General features: G+C 39.3%; 1 long non-coding RNA gene across 1 annotated transcript; it reads left to right on the plus strand.

Annotated features, from left to right (window-relative positions):
• On the plus strand, positions 1-6112 carry LOC308412642. Its single transcript, XR_013974609.1, has 3 exons — positions 1-54; positions 654-745; positions 2049-6112. It is a non-coding gene; the product is annotated as an uncharacterized lncRNA (long non-coding RNA).
• The last annotated feature ends 2304 nt before the right edge of the window (positions 6113-8416 follow it).

An 8416-nucleotide genomic window follows, 5' to 3' on the forward strand; every position in this document is an offset into this window, starting at 1 on the left:
GGTACGATACTGTTTTGGTGTCTCCGGGTCTGAGTGATAATGTTACGTACAACGGTATGTATCATCCACACAACTAAAACACTAATGATGTAGGAAGCACACAACCTAACATACTAGAAACCTTTTATTTTATTGTAGATTTATTCAAATGAGTCAGTGTTTGAATGTGTTTGAATGTAAGACCGTGTGCTTAGGCATAGATAGGTAAAAGAGTCCACATTTAAGTTTCTAACAAATTTCTCTTTCTCTTTCTGAGTGCGAGATCTCGCAAAAGTCCGTCTTAATTTTTTTTTCTCCCATGTCCCCTGCGGGGCTCCGTATGTTCATGATGTTAGCCAACACTAACAGTTTTCACTGCTGAGTGAAAACAACAATTGCTAAGTCAAACAGGTCAACAGCACAGTGTTAATCTGTTACCAATATGACACATAAATCAGCCTTTGATGTATGCTTCACCACTAAAGGCTTTAATGAGGACTCCCTTTTTTATGATTGGTGACATCTTGGGAAAATTTCCCAACAAGCATCTATAAGTGTTTCCGGATCTGAAAAGAAATGTTAGAAAAATGTCTTATAGACTGTGTAGTTCTCAATTAGGCCCTAATTCATATATGCTGATGATGCTGTGGGAACTTCCTCTGTTTTGATACCAGTGTCAGTGGTTCCAGACAGAAGCGTCTCCTCCCCGTCATCCCCCTCCAGGACCCGCAAAATAGAGCGATCCAGTTTGTCTTGTGACCACAAGGTTGGCAGACTCACACACACATTCATATGCATGCACTCTACAGCTGTTGTAGAAGACAAAGTTGTGTCAGCACCAAAGTCTGGAAATCATTATGCACACCTCTAATACAAATGAGCTGACAGAGAGTCAGAGCTAAATTGAGGTTTTCTTTTAACTTTAACGAGAAATTCTTCAGAAATAAAATTTTAACCATCAGAGAAAAAATAATTCATAGCTGCCCCATATGAAGTGCATTAAATGCAGGAACTTTAATAACTGCTTACTTTACCTAGGCTCTTCCTCTCTTATCATCTTTCTAAGTTGACTAAACCATGAATGCGCCTCAAACAATTTTCACTATTATTTAATGCTTAAATATGATTATTCTATCTTCATCAGCAGATTATGTACCACAGGCTTCTAAGGTGGCCACAAACAAATGATTTCTAAACTTTCTTTTATTTTAAAATACAGTTGCTGTCAAACAGTTAAATGGTCATTTTCAAAGTAATGGTTTATAGAGTGCATGATAGCAGAGAATGTAATGATGCTGTTTAAACTGTCACTCTGACTTTCGTTTGTACATCACCCATTGTATATGTCATACACATTGTTTCACTCATTTTTTACCCTACCTTTCTGACTCATCAATCAGTTGGATTGATCGCACCTTTCATTCACCAGTTCACAATTTAGCAAATATATTCATTATTTACCTCATTTCATCGAACCATTACACCTGCATCACTTTATCCAGCATTTCTGTTACATCTTCTCTTCATTTTTCTTTCTCTCTAATGTCCATCCATCCATCATCCATCCATCATCCATCCATCCATCCTCCATCCATCATCCATCATCCATCCATCCATCCATCCTCCATCCATCATCCATCATCCATCCATCCATCCATCCTCCATCCATCATCCATCCATCCATCATCCATCCATCCATCCATCCATCATCCATCCATCCATCATTCATCCATCATCCATCCATCCATCATTCATCCATCATCCATCCATCATCCATCCATCCATCCATCCATTCATCCATCATTCATCCATCCATCCATCCATCATCCATCCTCCATCCATCATTCATCCATCCATCCATCCATCCTCCATCCATCATCCATCCATCATCCATCCATCCATCATTCATCCATCATCCATCCATCCATCATTCATCCATCATTCATCCATCCATCCATCCATCCATCCATCCATCATTCATCCATCATTCATTCATCCATCCATTCATCCATCCATCCATCCATCCATCCATCCATCCTCCATCATCCATCCATCCATCTTTGCTCCAGTGGTTCAGCTGAGTCTTCCCCTCCCTCCAGTTCCCTCCTTCCCTCTCTTCAGTGCCTCGACAGCAAAATGCCATGGCACAACGATGGGAGGCCTCCCTACTAGCCAATCAGAAGAAGTAAGCAACGGTACTGCTCAGCTGTCAGACATTGTAAAAGCCAAAATCAAGTCCCCTGCCTGTTTCTTCCTTAGTTTTGCTCTCAGTCAGTCCCTTGTATCGGCAGCCAATGTGTTTTACAACATTTGTCAGAGCTATGGGTTATAGCTCAAATGTGGGTTTTTCACCTGGACACCACAGAAGAAGAGAACTGTTTCTCGGTTTCAATGATTTCAGTAATTTACCTGAGCTGGTTTTCTCACAATGTCTCAGTGGCTTTAAAAGTCAGACTATCTAAAAGAGTCCGACACATTGGACCTGCCTGTAACGTCACTTTTTCCTTTATATAATAATTCCTGTGGACAGATTACCTAAAACTGTATAACAAACATAAGTATATATAAGTCTTAATCTGCAGTCATGCTAATCCCACTGGTTTTAACATGTGATATTTAATGTGAATTTTCACATTTTAACATTTGTGATTTTCTCCTCGATATATGATATTTACAGCACTTTGATAACTAGATATGGCTGAGCTAAGGCACTAGTAGAACTATTTATTGACATCTGTTTTATGTGAATGACTGACTCGAATGCAGTGATTTTCAATTTTACTTCTTGGCAGTCACATGCTCGATTTTAATGACTTTATATGTGAAAATATTGTAGCTATGCATTGCAGAGATGCAGACAAGATGTTGCATGTTGTTTTCTTCACAATAACAGTTCATGTATTTTAAAGGTGCCACGCCAAACTTTGAAAATCACTGCCTTAATGAAGTGTTACAATGAGCCATTGATCCAAACAGTTTGGATGTCCCAGGTTTCCTAAAGAGCTACTTTTGCTTCTTTGATGAAGGTCAGCTGTTAGCACAGGTTCTGATCAGTGTGTTAAATATACACTCTACCTTCCTTTAGGCCCTTATTGGCACACGTGTCAATTTTGAGGAAAGCTGTTAGTGTTTTAAACAGTTTAAGTAGCTTCTGTTAAGTGGCTGCATGATCTCGATGAGAGCAGCTCATAAAGGGAAACTTGCCCTTGCATGATGGATCCTCCCCCTTTAGTTTTAAACATTAATAGTTTGCCTTTGGCATCCACACTGTATTGTTTTCATCCTCTCAGTAGTTGGCCTACAGCCTTTTTACTTTAGGAACCAAAAGAAAATGTGTAATTTCTGCTCTGCAACCTGTGTTGTTGTGTGTGCCACAGGCTTTTTTCCATCATGAGCCTAGCTATCCCCCGAGAGTCCAAGGTATAAGGACGGAGTCTACTCTTATCTAGACTGTAGATAAGTTAATTAGTTTAGGTTAACTTCACACCATCATACAAAAAATGGACATCATAGAGCCTGTGTTTCATCCTGAAGTAAAACAAATAAGGAACAAAGATGTATCTCAGGAAAAGGATTACTGTGCAATGGAACTGAAGAGAAGTGAAAAAGTTAAAAGAGGACAACAGTTATTCGAATATGTTGCCAGATAGCTTGTAGCTAATGCCTCACCAACAACTTCCATCTATAAAATGGATGAAAGATCTCAAGCTGAAACAAACGTTTGCACGGCCGTGTCCCCGTGCTGTTTGAGCTTTATAATCATCCCCAGACAAACACGCTTCTCTTGGAGTGATACAACCTGGCCAAACCCTGTATGGCTCCACAGTTATGGAGGCGAGGGCTCGTCACAGCTCTGACCACAAGATCTAGTCAATATTTTTACAGATTTTTATCGCCTGTCTTGATTCTTACAAAGAGAGATTTATCGTATTGTATTTTTGCTGCATATATTTATGAACTGAGCAGTGCTTATAAATTCTTAAAACTTTTATTTGTAAAAGGTTTATAACATATTGTGATGGTAAGATTATTGAAAACTTTCCATGTTTTTTAGAAGCTGATATTTCCGTGTGGTGTGTGCGTATGTGCACGAGTGCATACCAATCCATCCTCCTTACACATGGGACTTACACATGAGTGGCTCTGGCTTCTGCAGTATGACTCCAGAGTACGTCCACTAGTTTGGATAAAAGGTGCGTTCAAGTCAGCTCAGGATGCAGGATTTCTCTGTCACGGGGAACAACACCAGACAGGAATGCAGCAGATTGTTTGGGATCACTTTATTTTAGCTGTGCTACACTGCAGTGTATTACTGAATAAACTATATTACAGTATCTCAAACTACCTAGCTAAACCTGCGAGTCACTGTGCAACCTGAAGCTAGATCCACAGCTCAGTAGATTATAGTAGTTTGGCTTACCTTTTCTTTACCTTCTGCCCTACCTTCCTAATATTTTAATCCTACATTTACAACTTTTTATGACAATGTTAAAGTAATACTACTTTTCAAGTGCTGAAGGTGTTGTTAGATACTATAATTAGCTTTGTATCCACACTAGGTGTTATAGTTTCAACTTGAAATTGAAGGCGAAGCTTTAAGTACCTTAAATAGAAAGATTGCTAATAGAAGGCTGCAAAAAAACTTTCCCACTGAGTATTTTTCACCAGCCACTCTGATCAGTATGCTGGTGGTAATTTTTTAAATAAGACAGAGGTCCATTTTTAGGTGCTTGATTGACATGCTCCGTCTTGTGTGATTAACACACTGGCCAGTTACTAATAAACATAAGGAACTATGTTGTTCAGATTTTTCACTCAGTTAATCTTTTCCTTTAAATCCATGTAGCAATATTAGTGCTCAAATGTTAACAGTGCATTTGGCTCTTTGGTGATGTATCTCCTCCAATCAGCTTCCAGCTGTTAACCGCCTACTCCACCGCACTGCACATATTCTGGCAATGTTAACCTCCACCTGAAAAGATGGTGTTGACCACAAAACCATCACTGGCTTCAGTTAAGCTGTAATATAACAATAACGGCCGTAGTGAACAGCATCAGCTTTTATGCCCATCTTTATATACAGTCTTTATACACACCCTTGTGGAACAGCTAAAAGCTGGAAAAGCTTTTGACTGGAAAGCTGGAATTCTGGAATGAAAGTAGACGACTTCAATCCAAAGATAATGCTGACTGGCGTCTGACCCCTGACCCTGGATACACTGTCAGTGACTCGTGGAAATGAAGCAGTAGCAACCATGCTACAAAGAAAATAGTCCTAATTTAATAAACCTGTCACAACTATTCTTTTTTTTTCCTCCCCAAAACATTCAGTTTGCCTTACTCCAAAATATACGGTTAAGGTAGGTCTACCACCTACGATGGCTCAGACCTGGTTAGATTACCAGGATAATTAATACATCAGTGTTGTCCATCTAAAGATTTTTGTTGGAGATTTAGTTCAATTTTATTTATACAGCATCAAACAACACTGTAAGGTAGACCCTACAATAATAATGTCGGATTATTCACACATATATCAGTTATTACTGCTAGAAATGGCCTTTTGCTGACCACATATTGGAAACTGAAATACAGAAAACAAATGCAACTAAAAATTCAACTCAAAGTGCAAAATGTACACCCCCACCCCCTGATCAGAGGTCACAGAGGTCGCAGACTGCACTTAGATGCTGTGTTAATGCTTTGGGAAGTCTGAATATGCTGCTTAAATCTCTGTGTTATGAATTCTGAGATGTGTTGAATGCACTCTGTGAGAACAGGATGAAGGGTCAGCATGTTTCTGTGTTGCTGTGATACTGTATTATAACCTGGATTACACTGTACTGTGCACTCAGTGATCAGCCTGTAATTTCAAGGATTTGAGTCCACATCCACACCTGGCTGCAGTTTTACTTTAAGTTTTGTTGTTTTTGCATTTAATTTTGTTTAGTTTTGGAAATAAATTGAATTTAGATTTCAGATGTACTTCTCAGCTGGTGCAAAGGTCCGATCTTCAGTGTGGAGTCACAGATGTTTCCCTCATACGTGTTATTTATGTGTATTAGTTTGTTTGCATCCACATTCACTCATTTATTATTGCCAAATAAAGGTGTGGTGATCTTAAATAAAGCATAACTCCTGAGTGGTGCTCAGCGTTTCTTTATTCTCCATCAACCACATTCACCTACACAACTAGAAACACCAAGTAAACGAAGTGAACTGCTGCATTGTATATTTAGCTGTACTTGGTCTTAATTTTGTTTTAGTTCTAAACACTTTCAGGAGAAATGTACTTCAAAATAACACAAAAAGCATAGAAGAGCTAACCTGGAGTCTGGATCTGCAGATTTCCACTGTGTGTTCACAGGGTGGGACTCACAGGGTGGGACTCACCCACTCGGATTAGGATGAAGCACATTTATTATGGGATATCACCATGGACACACACTTTTACAGCAGACATGGTCGTGACAATTTCTAATCTCGTTTTGTTTAGGCTTCTCCATATAATGACAATATATAAAAATAATAACATGATTCTGAAAATGTCCATGCTGAAAACTGGCATGACCCCAACAAGCTTCAGTGTCCCTGAGAGACAAGTACAATAAAAAAGTAATCAGTAACTAATTACCAATTACTTCCCCAAAAAAGTAATCCCGTTACTTTACTGATTACTTATTTTCAAAAGTAATTAATTACTTAGTTACTTTTTTAAAACACGACTTACAACCTGAATAGGTGATAAAGCGATAGATCTTTCAGCCCAATTCTACTTTTTCTGCATAATCCATCATACAAAATGTAATCAAATGGAAAAGTCTCTTTTTAAAACTTGTTTTATTAGTTTTAATCTTTTAATTTTATGCATCAAGCAAACATTTAATTACATGCAACATTCTCTGACTGGAAGAAATTAGTTTAACATTTAAACCTATTTTCTGCACATTCCAGCACATAAAATAAAATATTTTTTGTGTTTACACTCAGTCTTTCAAATAGATGCAAGTAAAACACAGCAGAAAATAAATAAAGTCAAAGACTCAGCGGTCCTGTTGCTCTATTTTCACCTGTAAAGCAGGAGTGGGGCAGGCGGAGGTTTACCCTGGTGCAGGTGTGCCGCGGTCAGTGGAAGAATCCGCGAGTTTCTCTGTGAGTTTCCCATTACGTCGTAGCTACTCGGTGCTTGTTGGAAGTTTAGGGGTTTTTTTTGCTGTAAAAAGAAGTTTTCTTCCCACGCACAGCGGACACTAATGTTTTTGTCACTTTGTATGGAATCAAACTCAAAGTAAGGTCAGTACTTCCACGCTTTAAACGCTGCACGCTCATACTCTCTCTGCACTTGATATGTGATCCATTGTTGATCTGCACACAGCTGTTGTCACTAACGTCGCACTCGCTTACGTCACTGTCATGAGACATTCTCGCAAAAAAATCACGGTTTTAGTAACGCAGCGTTCCTACGGGAAAGTAACGGTAATCTAATTACCGTTTTTGCAATAGTAATCCCTTACTTTACTCGTTACCTGAAAAAAGTAATCAGATTACAGTTGTGTTTCCCTCCAGTTTCCCTCTTTACTGTATTCAAGCCCTGTGTTTTCCTCTGCCCTTTGTCACGTCGTACCTCCTCATGTGCTGTAAGTCGCTCCGTGTTTCTGGTTTCAGTTTTTCTACGCTTCTAGTTTCGCAGTGTTTTGTTCTTAGTTTTATACTCTAGGTGTTTGCTTTGTTTTCTGTAAGTTATATCATGAAGGGTTTTTCCAGCAAATAAAGCTGCCGATTCAAAGTTTGTTTTTCCGTGCACGAATGTCTGCATTTGGGTCCACGTCCTGCCTGCCACAGCACAAACAGTTTCATTGTGTTTGCTGATAAATATAATGGTGGCTGTGTGCCAAAGCCAGTGATACGGGCACCTGCATTAATGACGTTAAACTCGTGGATAGTTCTTTAATGACACGAGCGACTAACAGAGAGTGATATCCAGCGTGACTCTGTGGGGACGTCTGAGCTGACTCGTGTCACACAGGATTAATGTCGCACACGCATTAAATGGTCAGAGCAGCGTACACGGGATGAGCTGGTTTATTAGCATCATTGTTCTAGGGCTTTCTACATGCTCGTCATCTCACACACTGCACCCAAATGTTTAAAGGCACTATCAGAATGGACACTGAAGGAAATTTCCGTCCCGGGTTTCCTCCGTGGCGTGAGCGATAAGCAGAGTTTTGTCCTTTCCTTATAATACTCCTAATTATTCAAAGTAACACTCAGGTATGCCGTTCAGCTGGGTTAGTTACGACGTCGGGAGCAGTTAGGAGAACAAAGTGACAGAAACTGTTCAGGTTGCTTTCCCACAATCAACTCAAAGGTTTATTCATCAGACAACAGCTTATATAGAGGAAAAAGGTTTGTGTGTCAGCATGTTCTCAGTTCAAAC

Source organism: Rhamphochromis sp. 'chilingali', assembly GCF_963969265.1.
Source record: "Rhamphochromis sp. 'chilingali' genome assembly, chromosome: 16".
Classification (NCBI taxonomy): domain Eukaryota; kingdom Metazoa; phylum Chordata; class Actinopteri; order Cichliformes; family Cichlidae; genus Rhamphochromis; species Rhamphochromis sp. 'chilingali'.